Source organism: Microcaecilia unicolor, chromosome 10 (assembly GCF_901765095.1).
Source record: "Microcaecilia unicolor chromosome 10, aMicUni1.1, whole genome shotgun sequence".
NCBI lineage: Eukaryota > Metazoa > Chordata > Amphibia > Gymnophiona > Siphonopidae > Microcaecilia > Microcaecilia unicolor.
The window spans coordinates 187481463-187501555 of record NC_044040.1 but is presented as its reverse complement, the minus strand read 5'-3'; the positions used below and the strand labels follow the sequence as shown (position 1 = coordinate 187501555).

Here is a 20093-nt window from a genome sequence, read left to right as displayed (position 1 = left end):
AAAGAATGCAAAGATGACCAGGTCGCCGCCCTACAAATGTCTTCTGGAGGCACCAAACAACGCTCTGCCCAAGAGGCTGCCTGACCTCTTGTAGAGTGAGCCTTAACATGTTCTGGAACAGGTTTCCCAAAAAGAAGATAGGCTGAAGCAATCATTTCTTTAAGCCATCAAAAAATAGTGGGCTTAGAGGCCATGAACCCCTTACGCGCACCGCAAATCAGAACAAACGATCAGATCGCCGAATGTGATCAGTAGACTTGATATAGTGCTTCAACACCCGTTTGACATCCAAACACTTCAAATGCCGCTGCTCCTCTGAACCCGAAAAAGAACCTAACACAGGCAATACCACCGGCTGAGAAACATGAAACGTAATTACTACCTTGAGGAGAAAAGAAGGAACTGGCCACAACACTACACGATCGATACAGAACTCCAAGAATGGTGATCTATACGACTCTGCAACTCCGAAACTCGTCTAGCCAAAGCAACGGCCACCAGAAATACTGTCTTCAGAGTCAAGTCCTTCAGAGTACAGGACGACAAAGGTTCGAAGGGAGGCTTATAAAGAACTTGAAGCACCAAATTCAGATCCCAACAAGGAAAAGAACATTGCAAGGGGGGACGAAGAAGGTTAACTCCCCTCAAAAAAAACGCACCACATCCAGATGACTAGCTAGAGACCTGCCTTGGATACGACCACGAAAACAGGATAAAGCCGCAATCTGCACTTTAAGAGAAGCCAAAGCAAGACCTTTGTCAAAACCTCGCTGCAAAAATCCAAAATTTGCGAACCGAAGCACTAAAAGGAGATAAGCTAAACTCCTTACACCAGTCCTCAAAAATCCCCAAGTGCGCACACAATTCAAAGAGGTAGAATGACGACGAGAGCGAAGCATAGTAGCAATGACCTCAGCGGAATTACTTTTCTTATCAGCTTAGCCCTCTCAAGAGCCAGGCCGTAAGACAGAATCGATCCGGATTTGGCTGAGCGACCGGACCCCTGCGAAAGAAGAGTTTGCGTGACCGGAAGCCTGAGGGAAGATCTACAGAAGACGTCGAAGGCCAATCCGGGGCCACTAAAATCAGACGTCCCCTGTGCGTCTCGACTTTCAGAAGAAGACGCCCTATCAGAAGCCATGGAGGAAAAGCATACACTAGACCGACTGCCAAGATTGAAGAAGAGCGTCAACGCCCGGCGCTTTGGGATCCTTGAGACACAGAAGAACATAGGACGTTTTGTATTGCATGCGGAGGCAACAGATCCATCCTGGGCGACCCACAACGATTGACCAGCAACTGAAATGCCACTTTGCCCGGATCGAGCATGTGCCGACTTAGAAAATCTGCTTGAACATTTAGGACCCCTGCTACATGAGCCGCCGACAGAGCCACCAGATGGGCTTCCGCCCATTGAATCAGCAGCGACGCCTCTCGCTCCAATTGCAGACTCCTCATCCCTCCTTGCCGACTGATATATGCTACTTCTGTGGCATTGTCTGACATTACTCGCACTGCTTGGCCTTTCAGGAGATGAAAAAAAATCACTGGAGCGCCAGACGAATCACTCTGGTCTCTAACAGGTTGATAGAAAAAAAACTCTCTCCTGATGAGACCAGAGACCCTGAGCAAACTGCCCCTGACAGTGAGCTCCCAAGCCGCTCAGACTGGCATCTGTTGTCACCACCGTCCAGCTGGGCTGATCTAGAGGCTTACCTTAGGAATTGGTCTCCCGCAGCCACCAACGTAGACAGGTTTTCACTTGGAGCAAAAGTGGCACTCTTTGATGAGGGAAACCTTCTGGGACGACCATCTTGACAGAAGTGACCTCTGAAGAGGGCGCATGTGTGCCCTGGCCCATGACACCGTCTCGATCACTACCGCCATGGAGCCTAAGATCTGTAGGTAGTCTCTTGCCGATGGACTCGAATTCTGCAAAAAGAGACGAATCTGAGCCTGCAACTTGAGGACCCTGGCCTGCGGCAGAAATACGCGGCCCTGGTGCGTGTCGAACCAGAACCCCAAGATACTCTATCAACTGAGAAGCTGAAGACGGCTCTTCTGGAGATTGACTACCCAACCTAGGGTCTGCAGAATTCTACCACCTGAGCAGTAACCTGAAACACTCTCGTGATAAGACTTTGCCTGGATCAACCAATAGTCTAAGCAAGGATGCACCAAAACTTCCATTCTGAGAGCCGCCGCTACAATGACCATGACCTTGGTAAACATAAGAGGAGCAGTCGCAAGACCGAAAGGGCCCGAAACTAGAAGTGCCGACCTAGCCCAGCAAAACGCAAGAAACGTTGATGTGCAGAACAAATAGGAATGTGAAATAGGCTTCTGTAAAATCGAGAGAAGTCAGAAAACTCTCCAGGCCTCACTGCAACAATGACAGACCGAAAAGAGGGCACCTCGAGGACTGGATTGACCGCCTTGAGATCCAAAATCGGACGGAAAGAACCCTCCTTCTGGGGAACTAGAAAGTAAATGGAGTAACGGCCTTGATCCTCTTCCGCCGAAGGAACTGGACAAATTGCACGAAGGAACAGAAGTCTGCAGAGCATATCTCGGACGGCTTTGGCCTTGATGTGGGAATGGCAAGGGGATTCTAGAAAAACATCTGACAAAGGGTAAGCGAACTCTAAAGCGTACCCATCCCGAATAATCTCTAATACCCACTGATCTGAAGTAATCTGGGCCCACCTCTCTTGAAATTGTGCCAATCGAGCGCCCACAAGAACTAGAAGCTGGGCCCGCACACCTTCATTGTTGAGGACGGGAGGAGGAGGAAAGAGAACTCCCTGCTTCTCGACGTCTCCGACGACCTCCTCGAAAGGACTGAGATGTTTGGAAAAATCTGGAGCGTTGCCCCTGAAAAACTCTGGCTGGCCGAAAACGACGAAAATCACGGCCTCTGCCACAAGCTGAGAAATTGCCACAACCAGACCCTCTCGGATGATCCTCCGGCAACCTAGGGACCTTAGCCTCACCCAGGCTATTCACCAGCTTGTCCAATTCTTCTCCAAAAAGAAAAGAGCCCCTAAAGGGAAATTTACTAGGATTAGACTTAGAGGCCGCATCCGCCGACCAACCACGGAGCCAAAGCATACGGATGAGCCGCAACCGAAAGAGCTGAGCCCATTTCCAGCTTAGCTACTTCAGTATCACTAGCAGAAAGATCATCTGAAGACGATCCAAAACTTTCTCAGACCAGCGGAAACAGGCTCTCGCTACCAAGGACCCACAAATAGCAGCCTGCACTACCAGATCCGAAACATCAAAGGAATTCTTTAACAAAGATTCAATCCTGCGATCCTGGGGATCCCGCAGAGCCGTACCCCATCCACACGGGACAGTGTTTTCGCTAGTAACAGCTGAAACTACCTGCATCCACTACGGGGGAACGTAAAGCGAATGCTAATACCTGTAGAAGGTATTCTCCGAGGACAGCAGACTGATTGTTCTCACTGATGGGGTGACGTCCACGGCAGCCCCTCCAATCGGAACTTCACTAGCAAAGGCCCTTTGAAAGTCTCGCCGCGCCCCATGCGCACCGCGCATGCGCGGCCGTCTTCCCGCCCGAACCGGCTCGTGTTCGTAAGTCCCATATATAGCAAAACAAAACAAGAGAAGACACAACTCCAAGGGGAGGCGGGCGGGTTTGTGAGAACAATCAGCCTTGCTGTCCTTGGAGAATACCTTCTACAGGTATGTAGCATTCGCTTTCTCCGAGGACAAGCAGGGCTGCTTGTTCTCACTGATGGGGTATCCCTAGCCCCAGCTCACTCAAAAACAACAAACATTGGTCAATTGGGCCTCGCAACGGCGAGGACATAACTGAGATTGACCTAACAACTTATCCAACTAACTGAGAGTGTAGCCTGGAACAGAATAAAAATGGGCCTAGGGGGGGTGGAGTTGGATTCTAAACCCCGAACAGATTCTGAAGCACTGACTGCCCGAACCGACTGTCGCATTGGGTATCCTGCTGCAGGCAGTAATGAGATGTTGAATGTGTGGACAGATGACAACGTCACAGCCTTGCAATCTCTTCAATAGTGGCTGACTTCAAGTGGGCCCTGACGCAGCCATGGCTCTAACATATGAGCCGTGACATGACCCTCAGGGCCAGCCCCGCCTGGACGTAAGTGAAGGAAATGCAATCTGCTAGCCAATTGGAGATGGTGCATTTCCCCACAGCCACTCCCCTCCTGTGGGATCAAAAGAAACAACAATTGGGCGGACTGTCTTTGGGGCTGTGTCCGCTCCAGATAGAAGGCCAATGCTCTTTTGCAGTCCAATTGTGTGCAGCTGACGTTCAGCAGGGCAGGAATGAGGACGGGAAAAAATGTTGGCAAGACAATTGACTGGTTCAGATGGAACTCCGACACTACCTTCGGCAAGAACTTAGGGTGAGTGCGGAGGACTACTCTGTTATGATGAAATTTGGTTTAAGGGGCCTGGCTACCAGGGCCTGAAGCTCACTGACTCTATGAGCTGAAGTAACTGCCACCAGAAAATGACCTTCCAGGTCAAGTACTTCAGATGGCAGGAGTTCAGTGGCTCAAAGGAGGTTTCATCAGCTGGGTGAGAATAACATTGAGATCCCATGACACTGTAGGAGGTTTGACAGGGGGCTTTGGACAAAAGCAAACCTCTCATGAAGCGAACAACTAAAGGCTGTCCTGAGATCGACTTACCTTCCACACGGTAATGGTATGCACTGATTGCGCTAAGGTGAACCCTTACAGAGTTGTCTTGAGACCAGACTCAGACAAGGTGCAGAAGGTAGTCAAGCAGGGTCTGTGTAGGACAAGAGCGAGGATCTAAGGCCTTGCTGTCACACCAGACGGCAAACCTCCTCCATAAAAAGAAGTAACTCCTCTTAGTGGAATCTTTCCTGGAAGCAAGCAAGATACGGGAGACACCCTCTGACAGACCCAAAGAGGCAAAGTCTACGCTCTCAACATCCAGGCCGTGAGAGCCAGAGACCGGAGGTTGGGATGCAGAAGCACCCCTTGTCCTGTGTGATGAGGGTCGGAAAACACTCCAATCTCCCACGGTTCTTCGGAGGACAACTCCAGAAGAAGAGGGAACCAGATCTGACGCGGCCAAAACGGAGCAATCAGAATCATGGTGCCTCGGTCTTGCTTGAGTTTCAACAGTCTTCCCCACCAGAGGTATGGGAGGATAAGCATACAGCAGGCCTTCCCCCCAATCCAGAAGGAAGGCATCCGATGCCAGTCTGCCGTGGGCCTGAAGTCTGGAACAGAACTGCGGGACCTTGTGGTTGGCTCGAGATGCAAAGAGATCGACCACGGGGGTGCCTCACACCTGGAAGATCTGTCACACTACTCTGGAGTTGAGCGACCACTCGTGCATAATCCTGCTCAACCTGTCGGCCAGACTGTTGTTTACGCCTGCCAGATATGTGGCTTGGAGCCACATGCCGTAACGGCGAGCCCAGAGCCACATGCTGACGGCTTCCTGACACAGGGAGCGAGATCCGGTGCCCCCCTGCTTGTTGATGTAATACATGGCAACCTGGTTGTCTGTCTGAATTTGGATAATTTGGTGGGACAGCCGATTTCTGAAAGCCTTCAGAGCGTTCCAGACTGCTCGTAACTCCAGGAGATTGATCTGCAGATCGCGTTCCTGGAGGGACCAGCTTCCCTGGGTGTGAAGCCCATCGACATGAGCTCCCCACCCCAGGAGAGACGCATCCGTAGTCAGCACTTTCTGTGGCAGAGGAATTTGGAAAGGGTGTCCCAGAGTCAAATTGGACCAAATTGTTCACCAATACAGGGATTTGAGAAAACTCGTGGACAGGTGGATCACGTCTTCTAGATCCCCAGCAGCTTGAAACCACTGGGAAGCTAGGGTCCATTGAGCAGATCGCATGCGAAGGCGGGCCATGGGAGTCACATGAACTGTGGAGGCCATGTGGCCTAGCAATCTCAACATCTGCTGAGCTGTGATCTGCTGGGACGCTCGCACCCGAGAGACAACAAGTTGTTGGCGCTCGTCTCTGGGAGATAGGCACGAGCCATCCGAGAATCCAGCAGAGCTCCTATGAATTCGAGTCTTTGCACTGGGAGAAGGTGGGACTTTGGATAATTTATCACAAACCCCAGTAGCTCCAGGAGGCGAATAGTCATCTGCATGGACTGTAGAGCTCCTGCCTCGGATGTGTTTCTTCACCAGCCAATCATCGAGATAGGGGAACACGTGCACTTCCAGCCTGCGAAGCGCCGCTGCTACTACAGCCAGGCACTTCGTGAACACTCTGGGCACAGAGGCGAGCCCAAAGGGTAGCACACAGTACTGGAAGTGACGTGTGCCCAACTGAAATCGCAGATACTGCCTGTGAGCTGGCAGTATCGGGATGTGCGTGTAGGCGTCCTTCAAGTCCAGAGAGCATAGCCAATCGTTTTCCTGAATCATGGAAAGAACGGTGCCCAGAGAAAGCATCCTGAACTTTTCCTTGACCAGATATTTATTCAGGGCCCTTAGGTCTAGGATGGGACGCATCCCCCCTGTTTTCTTTTCCACAAGGAAGTACCTGGAATAGAATCCCAGCCCTTCTTGCCCGGATGGCACGGGCTCAACCGCATTGGCGCTGAGAAGGGCGGAGAGTTCCTCTGCAAGTACCTGCTTGTGCTGGAAGCTGTAGAATTGAGCTCCCGGTGGGCAATTGGAGGTTTCGAGGCCAAATTGAGGGTGTATCTTTGCCGGACTATTTGAAGAACCCAACGGTCGGAGGTTACAAGAGGCCACCTTTGGTGAAAAGCTTTCAGCCTCCCCCAACCGGCAGATCGCCCTGCACCGATACGTTGATGTCGGCTATGCTCTGCTGGAGCCAGTCAAAAGCTCGCCCCCTGCTTTTGCTGGGGAGCCGTGGGGCCTTGCTGAGGCGCACACTGCTGACGAGAGCGAGCGTGCTGGGTCTTAGCCTGGGCCGCAGGCTGTCGAGAAGGAGGATTGTACCTACGCTTACCAGAAGAGTAGGGAACAGTCTTCCTTCCCCATAAAAACATCTACCTGAGGAGGCAGATGCTGAAGGCTGCCGGCAGGAGAACTTGTCGAAAGCGGTATCGCACTGGTGGAGCTGTTCTACCACCTGTTCGACTTTCTCTTCAAAATGTTGTCCGCTCGGCAAGGGGAGTCCACAATCCGCTGCTGGATCCTATTCTCCAGGTCGAGGCACGCAGCCATGAGAGTCTGCGCATCACAACACCTTGAGCAGCGGCCCTGGACGCAACATCAAAGGTATCATATACCCCTCTGGCCAGGAATTTTCTGCACGCCTTCAGCTGCCTGACCACCTCCTGAAATGGCTTGGCTTGCTCCGGAGGGAGCTTGTCCACCAAGCCCGCCAACTGCCGCACATTGTTCCGCATATGGATGCTCGTGTAGAGCTGGTAGGACTGAATCTTGGCCACGAGCATAGAAGAATGGTAGGCCTTTCTCCCAAAGGAGTCTAAGGTTCTAGAGTCCTTGCCCGGGGGCGCCGAAGCATGCTCCCTAGAACTCTAGCCTTCTTTAGGGCCAGATCCACCACACCAGAGTCATGAGGCAACTGAGTGCGCATCAGCTCTGGGTCCCCATGGATCCGGTACTGGGACTCGATCTTCTTGGGAATGTGGGGATTAGTTAAAGGCTTGGTCCAGTTCGCCAGCAATGTCTTTTTTAGGACATGATGCATGGGTACTGTGGACGCTTCCTTAGGTGGAGAAGGATAGTCCAAGAGCTCAAACATTTCAGCTCTGGGCTCATCCTCCACGACCACCGGGAAGGGGATGGCAGTAGACATCTCCCGGACAAAGGCCGCAAAAGACAGACTCGCGGGAGGAGAAAGCTGTCTTTCAGGGGAGGGAGTGGGATCAGAAGGAAGGCCATCAGACTCCTCGTCAGAGAAATATCTGATGTCCTCCTCCTCCTCCCACGAGGCCTCACCATCGGTATCAGACACAAGTTCATGAACCTGTGTCTGAAGCCGTGCCCGACTCGACTCCGTGGAAACATGGCCACGGTGGGAGCATCGAGAGGTAGACTCCCTCGCACGCATCGGCGAAGCTCCCTCCGCCGATGTCGTCGGGGAGCCTTCCTGGGAGGCGGCCGCAGTCGGTGAGACCTCACCCCGAGCAAGGGGCCAGCCGGCGCCTCAGTCGACGGTAACCGGTGGCGCAAGCACCCCCGGTACCGGAGTGGAAGGGTGCAACAGCTCTCCCAGGATCTCCGGGAGAATGGCTCGGAGACTCTCGTGCAGAGCGGCTGTGGAGAAAGACATGGAAGCCGATGCAGGCGTCGAGGTCAGAGTCTGTCCGGGCGTGGAGGCTGTTCCGGGCTGTCCAAGGTGGAGCGCATCGACACCTCCTGAACAGAGGGTGAGCGGTCCTCCCGGTGCCGATGCCTACTGGGTGCCGACTCCCTCGGTGACCCAGAGCTCTCGGTACCGATGCGGGAAGGTGACCGGTGTCGATGCTTCTTTGATTTTTTCAAACGAAAGCATGTCACCGGAGCTTTCCGGTACCGATGAGGAGGACGTAGAATCCAGCCGTCTCTTCCTCGGGGCCGAGGCCGAAGAAGGTCGGTCTCGGGGGGGCTGTACCGCAGGAGCCCTCAGGGTAGAAGGAGACCCACCCGAAGGCTCACCGCCACCAGCAGGGGAATGGACAGCCCTCACCTGCACTCCAGTCGAAGCACCACCCGTCCGACGACATCAGCAACAGCGGAGGTCCCGGTACCACCGACGCAGCCTTCCGATGTCTCGGTACCGACGATGCAGAGGGTCGATGCTTCGATGCCGAGGTCGAAGGCCTTGATGCTGTCGATGTCGATGCACTCGATGCCTCTGGTGCTGTTGTCGACGAAGAGTCCGAGAACAACAAGTTCCACTGGGCCAATCTCGCTACCTGAGTCCTCTTTTGTAAAAGAGCACAAAGACTGCAGGCCTGCGGGCGGTGCCCAGCCCCGAGACACTGAAGACACGACGCTGTGCCTATCAGTGAGCGAGATTACCCGGGCGCACTGGGTGCACTTCTTGAAGCCGCTGGGAGACTTCGATGACATGGGCGGAAAAATCACGCCAGCAAAATCAAAATTCGCGATGGTGACGAAGGGCACCAAAAATAAGGGAGAGAGAAAAAACCCGTACCGAGGCCACAAAAAGGCCTACCCCGAAAGCAAAAGGAAACTTACGTCGGGGAAACAAACTGGACACACGGGAAGGGACAAAGACCGAGGTCTTTCTTTTTTTTTAGCGAAAACGCGAAGACGCGCGAGGGTCGACTTGAGGGGCGCGAAACGGTGGTAAAACACGACCGTCCCGAGCGCGGACAAAAGAAGACTGACGAACACGAGCCGGTTCGGGCGGGAAGACGGCCACGCATGCGCGGTGCGCATGGGCGCACGAGGACTAGCAAAGGCCTTTGCTAGTGAAGTTTCCGATTGGAGGGGCTGCCATGGACGTCACCCATCAGTGAGAACAAGCAGCCTGCTTGTCCTCGGAGAAAAGTTCTTTATCCAAATCAGGAACCGGATAAAGCCTGCCCATGGACCTAGCCAGCCGAAAAGCAGAATCAGGAAACTGCCTCTGAGCCTGAATAATACCCCTAATGTCCTGATGCATAGGGAAGGACTTACCTGCTGTGCGAATACCCTTGACCAGCAAATCCACCTTTCTGGGCTCTGACACCTGAAAATCCTGAACATCAAATCGTAAAGTAGAAGAAACCATAGAAATGAGCTCCTGAAGATCATCTTTATGGAAATCCTGACCACTGAAGGATCATCCCCCACAGGAAGAGAATCCTCACCTTCTACTGTCTGGTCAAGCTCCTCAGGACACCTCTCCTCAGGAAAAAAATGCCTCCTCTTTAAAGAAGGGCATATCCTGTTCTTGAGCACCAAACAGCTCCTGCTCAGCTTCCTCAAAACGTCTGCACCGTTTGTGAGCCACAGAGGTCCCCTGCAGAGACCGCCTACCTGGAGAATCCACAGACGCAGCCTTATGAAGAAGAAAAGCTGGTACATTTGTACCACAATTCAGGAGGAAAAACCTCCTTCCCCCGCTGAGAAAACTGGATTTTGCAGCGTAGGAGCAGGCCCAGCAGAAAGCGAGGCCTGCGAAAAAAACGGAGGCATGGCAGACAAAATGGCGGTGTTTCCCGCCAAAATCGGCACCGGAGAGGCAACCGGCAGCATAACATCGGACTCGGGCCCCCCTCCCCCGATGGCACCACCCTGGTCCTCAAAAGCGGTGCAGTACCGACACACACACGCCGCCCGCCCCTAAACCCCGCCGCTGACACACCAAACAATGGCAAAGTTTCTCCGACATCGCTACAGAAATAAACATAAAATAGCTGAACCCTTTACAGCTGATCGCTCTGACACAAACCGCTCCCGGAGCTGCCCTGCTCGCTATCACTACTCACAAATGGCTCTGCCCAGACAGCAGACCTGAAGGCTGTTTCTTTAATCTTTTTTTTTGTAATTAGCAGCTGCCTCTCCCACCTCTAAAGCTCACCTCCTCGAGGGGCTTGAGGTAAATTTATATTGCTTTAACAGCAAAACCAGGCTGGGAACGATAAATTAGCCAGCAAACAGGGAGGATGGGGGGGGGGGGGACTCGGCCTTCTGAGTGTGGCACCCCGAGGCTCTGAGGGGCCCCACGAGTTTTAGCCTTCAAAGAGCAGGTTTTTTCTTTTTTTTTTCTCAAAATGCACAGAGACAAAGAAGAAATTATATCAACACTGAAAAGTTAATCAAAAGAGAGAAAGGAATAGAAAAGATTGAGACTGAAGGGCTCACCACCTTCCACCTGCTGGAGACTGAGATTACTGGATCTTTCTCTAGCTGGCAAGGGTTCTTATTGGCTCGCTAGAGTCACAGCTTTTTTTCTCAGTCTCCACCTGCTGGAAGGTGTAACACAACCCACAAGTCACATTCTGGGCCGGTCCAGAGGGATGCTAAGGAAATTAGGAATTGCTTTTACCCCTTCTTGAAAAGAATGAATGAACTGAAAACCAACATGAAAGTAGAACTGTTGTATTGGTTCCCAGCAACATACACTACTCCCTCTCTAACAAAGGAGCGTACCTTGCAAATTATATTTCAAGAAACTACTTCATTTGGAAAACTTATTCATTTTGAAAGTAATCTCCAGCCATGGGCGTAGTTTGGGAGGGCAAGGCGGCAGAGCCCCCCCCCCCCCTCCAAACAAACTGAGCTGCCACACCATCCTCCATCACAGAGCACCTTCAAACAAATCCTTTAAGGACATTTGCTTCAATGGTTAATAGAGTACTGAAAATTAAACTGAGATTTCACTGCAGAAATAACAGGCAGAGGGAAAGTTGAATCAGCCAATCCCCCACCTCCTGCAAAGCAAGAATATCTAGGTGGACTGCCATAGAGATGCACTTTATCTGTCCCCTTTAACAGGCCAATGCTGCTACGTGCGCTTTGAAAATGCAGGCTAATACCTGGTCAATACCTGCCTGTAAAAAGGCCAGCATGGCAGAACACTCCGCACCAAACCAAATGCCCATGATCAGCGCACCTAGAGGTCACCAATGACTTTCATCGTTCCGATCATCTTTTCGTGTTTCCAGGTAAGAAGAAAGGTGAGTTGGCTTCTAAAACAACAGTGGCCTGTTGGCTTAAGGAGGCCATCTCTTCGGCTTACTTGGTCATGGCAGGTCGCCTCGTTTGCAGCTTAGAGCGCTTTCCACCAGAGCACAGATGACTTCCTTGCGGAGTCCCATTTCGTTTCCTTGGATGAAATCTGCAGATCTGTTGGTTCATACTTTCACGAAGCATTACAGGCTGACGTGGCAGCACGTCAGGATGCGGAGTTCGGAGCTTCAGCCCTGACGGCTGGGGTGGCATTGTCCCGCCCTACTTGAGGATTGCTTTGGTACTACATCCCACAAGTCTCTGGATTAATCTGTGGGATGCTATGAAAAGTAAAATTAGTCCTTACCTGATAATTTTCTTTCCATTAGTCCCAACAGATCAGTCCAGAGGCCCGCCCTTTCATTCTGTTTGTGGTTTTGCATTTGTCTGTTTTATTTCACAAGCCAGGTTCCTTTGTCTGTTTTTTGTAGTTTAAAAAAAAAAAAGAACAAGGAAAAAAAAAAAGACTTTTAGCTCTATAGACGCTTCCTCCTGTGGGAGTGGTGAGAGGCTGCTCAGGCTTTGCAGAGGCAGGAAAGGTTTATGCTGTGGTTTTCTGGTTGATTCCACTGCTTGGTATCGACAATATCGGACCTCTGAAGTTCTCTCTATCTCCATCTGCTGGCAGAAGGACATAACCCACAAGTCTCCAGATTGATCTGTGGGACGCTACGGAAAAAAGAAATTTCCTGAGGTCATAGATGAATTAGCATGTCAATGCTGAAGAACTTGGCTGACTTGCCATGAGATTGAAATCTGGGTGATCCCAATTTGACTAGAAGGTCCATGGGTCCAGTTCCCCCTTCCGGCTGAGAAAGTCTACTTGCATATTCTAAATTCCAGTTACATGAGCTGAAGAGGTAGCATTGTCAGTTGGAGGAGACCAAGCTGAAGGCAGACGGTCTTCTGAGCCAGAGCCACACTCAGCATCTCACCCTACCCCCACCCACCCACCTTGTTGAATGACATAGGTCCAGTGCCATGGTATTGTGGGTTTTATTCAGACAAACTCTCCTCTCAGATAATTAGATCCTTTCTCTGATTGGTGACTCCCACAGTGAGACTTAGCATCATCTTATTCTTCTCTAAGTGCATCACTACATGGATCCACATTAATTTAATCTGCGCTCTAAATACTGCATTTCCCAAGGTCCTCTGCAATTCCTTGCAATCTACTTATGATCTAATAGTTTTGAACAATATTTTGTATCATCTGCAATTATCACTCACTTATTTTTCCAGATAAGTTATAATATGTTAAAAAGACTGATCCTGATACATATCCCTGGGCACTTCATTACTCACCTGTCTCCACTGAGAAAATTAAAAACAGAGTAAAGCTGAATAGTCGATCTTAACTAGTTAAGAATCCACAATAATCATTGCTTTCTATTTCATGAATTTATAATTTCCTCAGGAGTCTCTCATGAGAGACACTACCATATACCTTCTGAAATCCAGATTCATTATAGCCCAGTTTTGTATAGTACGTTAAGGTCAAAGCATGCACAATTCCCCCTGTATTTTACAAAAGGTTGTGCCAAATGCAGAGCCCTTTGTAAAAATCTAGAAGGATGTGCAGGAGAGCACATTCATTTCCTGGCACATCACTTCAGAGAGATTTTGCAAAAAATAAATGTAACTCGCTGTGTCTGATGCCTAAAAGTAGGTGCTACTGCTGTAGCCAGAACAGTGTGGGTTTCTGGCTGTAGCTATAGGATAGCGGGTACCAAGTTGAGCTCACTATCTGTTAAGGGGGCAGTGGAGGTGATCACTTCCACCTTACCCTCCCTTGACAATTTCAGTTCCTGGAACCCATGTCATCCCTTGTTTAGCATAAGTACATAAGCATCACCATGCTGGGACAGACCAAGGGTCCATCGAGCCCGGCACCCTGTCACTGACAGCGGCCAAAAGAACAAGCAATTTGCCCCGCCCATCCTAGAAATTTATTATTAGTCCCTCATCCATTCAATAACATTCTATGGATTTTTCCTCCAGGAAGCCGTCCAACCCTTTTTTGAAGTCCGCTAAGTTAACCGCCTTAACCACCTTTTCCGGCAGTGAATTCCAGAGTTTAACCACATGTTGAGTGAAGAAAATTTCCTCCGAGTTGTTTTAAATTTACCACACTGCAGCTTCATCCCATGTCCTCTTGTCCTAGTATTTTGGAAAGCCGTAAACAGACGCTCCACATCAACCCGTTCCATTCCACTCATTATCTTATAGACCTCTATCATATCTCCCCTCAGCCGCTTTTTCTCCAAGCTGAAGAGCCCCAGCCTCTCAGCCTATCCTGATAGGGAAGGTCGTCCCATCCCCTGTATCATCTGTGTCGCCCTTCTCTGCACCTTTTCCAATTTCACTATGTCTTTTTTGAGGTGCAGCGACCAGAATTCAACACAATACTCAGGTGCGGTCGTACCATGGAGCGATACAACGGCAGAATAATATCCTTATTTTTGTTTTAAAATCCCTTTCCTAATGACACCCAACATTCTATTTGCTTCCTAGCCGCAGCAGCACATTGAGCAGAAGGTTTCAACGTATCATCAATAACGACACCTAGATCCCTTTCTCGGTCCGTGACTCCAACGCTGAACCTTGCATGACGTAGTTATAGTTTGGGTTCCTCTTTCCCACATGCATCACATTAAACGTCATCTGCCATTTAGATGCCCAGTCTCTCAGTCTTGTAAAGGTCCTCTTGTAGCTTTTCACAATCTTTCCGCGATTTGACTACTTTGAATAACTTTGTGCATTTGGCAAATTTAATTACCTCACTAGTTACCCCCATCTCTAGGTCATTTATGAATATGTTAAGAAGCAGAGGTCCCAGCACCGATCCCTGAGGGACCCCGCTAACTACCTTTCCCCATTGCGAATATTGACCTTTTGGTCCTACTCTCTGTTCCCTATCTTTCAACCAGTTTTTAATCCACAGTAAGATACTATCTCTGATCCCATGTCCCTCTAATTTCCTCTGCAGTCTTTCATGAGGGACCTTATCAAACGCCTTCTGAAAATCTAGATAACAATATCAATGGGTCACGTTTGTTTAACCCCTTCAAAGAAATGCAGCAGATGGTGAGGCAAGACTTCCCTTCACTAAATCCAATGTTGATTTTGTCCCATTAGTCCATGCTTTGAATGTGCTCTGTAATTTTGTTCTTGATTATAGTCTCTACCATTTTGCCCGGCACCCGACGTCAGACTCACCGGTCTATAATTTCCCGGGTTTCCTCTGGAACCTTTTTTAAATATCGGCGTTACGGTTGGTCAGCTGGAACCCAAGCAGTAGTACTTACCGCAAGAAGTTCTATTTTGAACCCAGGCCCTGGATACAGGAGAGACTTGCAATAGTAGTCACAACTATCCGTTTGGTGGCTCTATGTTCATACCTTTAGCAGATGCAAAGGGAATTGCCACCAATCCAGCTCCCTCTGGTAGGTCTTCCAGAAGAGTAAGATTGCACATCATATTGTTGCGACTTGGGCGACCTACCTGGACAGAAGAGCTCACTGCAAGGGATGCACAAAAGCCCTCTCTCAGAAAATCAGCTTCCTGGGTCGCAGCCATAGATTCCAAAAAGCTAGTCCCAAACTTTCACCACCACCTGGGAACAAAATGTCAAATACTACTACTACTACTTATCATTTCTATAGCACTACCGGACGTACGCAGCGCTTCACACTTGAACATTGAGAGACAGTCCCTGCTCGATACAGCTTATAATCTAATTATGACAGACAGAACAGGACAAGTAAGGGATAAGGACAGACAGGACATATCAGGGATAGGGAACAGTTGAAGGGTTAGGGTTAGGAGTTAAAAGCAGCATTGAAGAGGTGGGTTTTTTAGCTTAGATTTGAAGATTGCCAGAGATGAGGCTTGGCGTACCAGCTCAGGAAGTTTATCCAGGCATACTGTGCAGCAAGATAGAAGGAACGGAGTCTGGAGTTAGTGGTGGAGGAGAAGGGTGCAGATAAGAGAGATTTGCCCAGTGAGCGGAGTTCCCGGGGAGGAGTATAGGGAGAGATGAGAGTGGAGAGGTACTGAGAAGCTGCAGAGTGAATGCTTTGTAAGTCAGTAAGAGGTGTTTGAACTGAATGCGGAAATGGATAGGGAGCCAATGAAGTGACTTGAGGAGAAGGCTAATATGAGCATACGACACTGGCAGAATATTAGTCGTGCAGCAGAATTTTGAACAGATTGAAGAGAACAGAGATGGCTCAGTGGGAGACCTGTGAGAAGCAGTTGTAGTAGTCTAAGCGGGAAGTGATGAGTGTAGATGAGGGTTCTGGTTGCATACTGTGAAGATGAGGCTTCCGCTCCCACTCTCCAGCAGACCTCACTGGCCTGTGGCCTCTGAACAGGACTCCAAACAGTCTCTTCCTAGCCTCCTGAGCAATCCAACCTCAAGCTCCTGGGCCCCTTTCTCACTCAGGGTGAGCTGGTTCTCAGTATGCAGATTAGCATGTTATCCTTTCACGCTCAGGGTGACCTGGTTCCCAGCCTGTTTTTCTTCCTTGAGCACACAGTCCACCACAAATCCCTAGGGTTAGCAGTTCTTTCCAGGGGTATCTCTCTTCTTCTGCTGCCAGCTCACTTCTCTTCCTTTCACCTCTCAGGTGGGGGTATAAATGGGTTAATTAGCTACACAGGACCCAGCCCATAACCTCCTTCACCTGTGGACCTCCCAGGGCTCTCCCCGGTCCTAGCGACCTCCACCTATTCTCCTAGCGCCCTCTAGTGGCCTACCCCGGATATCCGGACATTTTTAGGGGCACAGCGCCATCTAGGGGCCTGCCCAGAACAGGTCAGCCTCTTACTTATCACAATACTCAGAAAAGGAAAGGGCAAATTTTGGGTGATGTTATAGAGAAAGAAACGACAGGTTTTAGCAGTCTGTTTAATATGTGAAGCAAAAGAAGAGGGAGGAGTTGAAGATGACCCCAAGGGTACGTGCTGATGAGACAGGAAGGATGAGCGTATTATCCACAGAGATAGAGAAAGGGGGAGAGGAGAAGTTGGTTTAGGTGGAAAGATAAGAAGCTCAGTCTTGGTCATGTTTAGCTTCAGATGGCGTGAAACATTCAGGCAGCAATGTCAGAGAGGCATGCTGAAACTTTGGCCTGGATGCCTGCTGGGTCCCCAGATATTTGAGGTTCTGGGCCAGAATCAGATTGAATTATGTGAAAAATACCACCCAGCTCATGCTTTATTTGGGGCCAACAGATGACATGTGATTTACATATTTTGGCTCACTGTATAATTAATGGTTACTGCAGATTTCTATTGTAACTTTTGTGCAAGCTACTGTCTTTTCTTCACCTAAAGGAAACATTTGCACTTTTAAAAGTTGTAAACTCTATAAATAGAAACAAATGCAATTCTAAATTAGCCTACCACTTTGCTATTTTGAAATGCGATAACAACTCTGCAATGGAATTTTACTAAACATATTTTTAGCACAGCAGCTAGAGTTCCAGGAACTACAAGCTATCTTGCTCTGTTAAAAAAAAAAATATTTGATCCTGCTCTGTTGAAAAAGATGATTGTGCAGTTAAACCACTTAAAACAGAATCAGTTATATCCAGCATCTTATTAAATAGAATATTATATTCTACTATAATTACTACTACTACTACTACTATTTAACATTTCTAAAGCGCTACCAGGGTTACGCAGCGCTGTACAATCTAACAAAGAAGGACAGTCCCTGATCAAAGGAGCTTACAATCTAAAGGAAAAAAAAGTGCAGTCAATCAAATTGGGGGCAGTCTAGATTTCCTGGATAGAGGTACAATGGTTAGGTGCCGAAAGCGACATTGAAGAGGTGGGCTTTGAGCAAGGATTTGAAGATGGGCAGGGGAGGGGGCTTGGCGTATGGCTCAGGAGTTTATTCCAAGCATAGGGTGGAGGCGAGGCTGAAAGGGCAAAAAAGGTTTTTATATTACTGAAAGAACATTAAGTATTTTAAAATGCAATACATAGCCCAGAATATGTAAAGAAAATGGTCCAAATATAAAACTGATAATATTGTAATTTTTCCTACAACAGTTTAACGAGGTTTACCGAAAGTAAAGAGTATTGAAATTGGCTTGCAAAAAGAAGAGGAAGAGAGTTAAAGCTTTTAAATGAAAAATGGAAAAAAAAGAAATTGACCAAAAGATTATGAAGCTGGAACGCAACAAACCATGATGATAAAAGATGTAACGAATCCTGGGCAAAAAAGAATCATAACCTGAGATTCGTTAACTTTCCCAGGATACAAAATGTTCTTCCTCTTGAGATGTTGAAACGCTATTCCTAGAAACATTGAATATTTTGGAAAAGACTTTCCACCTTTCTCTCAAGATATTATATCCCGAAAAGAACACAAATCCAGAACTTGAAAAACCTATTGATGTTTCCCTTTTGCTTGAGACCTCTGACTCTGAGTTGGCGACAGCTGCTACTTTGGTGGCAACTGTCGCATTGATGCTGACAAAGAACTGGATTTTCCGTCTGTTTTTCCGGCGTAATAAGGAAAAACCCTTTTTGGGTTTTAAAATAATGTTATTTCCTGATGTCTCCAAAGAGACGCGACGATGGAGGAAATAATTTTTACTCCTCAAACCTGGAATTTTGCACCTTGGGGGGGGGGGGTGGTGTACCTTTTTTGTAAGAAACCCCTGCAAGTGCATAGTTTAGGTTGGGGGGAAAAGAAGTGGTGTTTACTGAACCTGGACATTTGTCTTCGCTAATAGCCTCAGTTAAGATGGAGAAGCATTAAGATAATGTATAGCTAAAAAATCCTAGCAGAGAAAGAATACCTAATGTATTTCTGTTTTATAGTTCTCCCCAAATCTGAAATTTTGGATCTCCAATTATGGACTGAGTGGTCTTATATCCTTGAAAGTGTAAAGAATTATTTGCCTTTCAGTTTTATTTTTCTTGTTTAATAATCCCTAGTTAAGACTCTTTTCTTAAGCAAGATGTTTTCTTGTAAAAATTGATTAATGAATAAATAATAAAATAAAAAAAACTGATATCGTATTTTGTATGTACGATGCTGCAAACAGGTACGTAAAAGTTTAAAAAAATATGAGTAAGATGTAGAACTACCAAAGCAAGCTTCCCAGTCGTATTATGTTGAACTACAGTGGTATACATAAATCCTACAGCTGCCTGTGTAAATTAGCCACTTTTGATGTAAAGTTAATCAATTTAGTGTATAGCATGAGATATATACCAGTGGTTCCCAAACCTGGTCCTGGAGGCACCCCAGCCAGTCAAGCTTTTCAGGATATCCACAATGAATATTCCTGAGATTTGAATGCAGGAGGCAGTGCATGCAATCTCTCTCATGCATATCATTGTGGATATTCTGAAAACCTGATTGTACCTGAAATATACGCTAATTGTTATATATCGATTTGTTGTAAATATCCTGCATTCATACCAATTCAGTGTGCATTCTTTAATCACAATCTTGCACCTGTTTGGGTAGACCTTGTAGGTAACTACATGATGGTTAATGGCAAGTTTGAGAATGTGACAATATAAGGATCAAAATCAGCAGTTAGTGTATTTGATCAATCACAATTTAGACTTTAGCCTAACGTGAGACCTATAAATTTCTGTGGTATCAGATGCTGGCACATTTTAAACTGGCTGATCAGCATATCAAAAGCCACGAAATCCAAATTTCAGTACATAGCAACATGGCTGGTGGACAGGGAGCCTCACAGACAGTCAAGGTGCCATGTAAATCAACAAACAAAATAGCAGTCTGTTTTCATCACAAACTCAGAGCTTAACATAGCATCAGTCACATTAATAATAGTTTCTTCTCTCTCTTCAGAAGTCCTGTCAAGCTTCTACAGCATAGTTCAAGTATTCATGTATAATCAGGTCTGAGTCTTTACAAATAAAGAAATGCACTCTTTACCTCTGCAGTCTTTTATTCCATCTCTTGTAACCCCCTGGGTATTTACTCTTTACTCCTGGCCTGGGACTTCCCCCACAGGTACTACAGCCCAGCCAACACCTTAGGAGGATTCCATCACACCTGGTCCTCCTCCAGGAGACCTCTAAACTCAAGGATTTCGCTCCTGTAGACCTCTTCCCTTGGGGCCTCCATAATCTACTCAACTACAGGGCATTTAACCACCTCCCGGCCTGAGCCCCAGCCCCTCGGACTCAGTCTCTAAAATGGCAAGTTTAATTCCACCTGCTGTAAGTGGCTTAAATGCAACATTAGTGAGGAAGTGTTCTCGGACACCCTGCCGCTATACCACTCATTCCTTTACACAGTATTTGCTACAAGAGCAACAAGATTTTATGATGTCACTTTCTAAATAGTAATACCCAATGAATGCCTTAGCTTCTTAATTGTAAACTACATGATGTTAATGGCAAGT

The 20093-nt window shown here is 48.2% G+C and overlaps 1 protein-coding gene and 1 long non-coding RNA gene across 2 annotated transcripts in view; one reads left to right on the top strand and one right to left on the bottom strand.

Annotated features, from left to right (window-relative positions):
- MLF1 (myeloid leukemia factor 1) overlaps positions 1-20093 on the bottom strand; it is a 108315-nt gene that overhangs the window by 85435 nt on the left and 2787 nt on the right. The gene's annotated exons all lie outside the window — the stretch shown is intronic.
- On the top strand, positions 15871-16566 carry LOC115478856. The gene is made up of 3 exons (XR_003943583.1): positions 15871-15998; positions 16251-16252; positions 16534-16566. It is a non-coding gene; the product is annotated as an uncharacterized LOC115478856 (long non-coding RNA).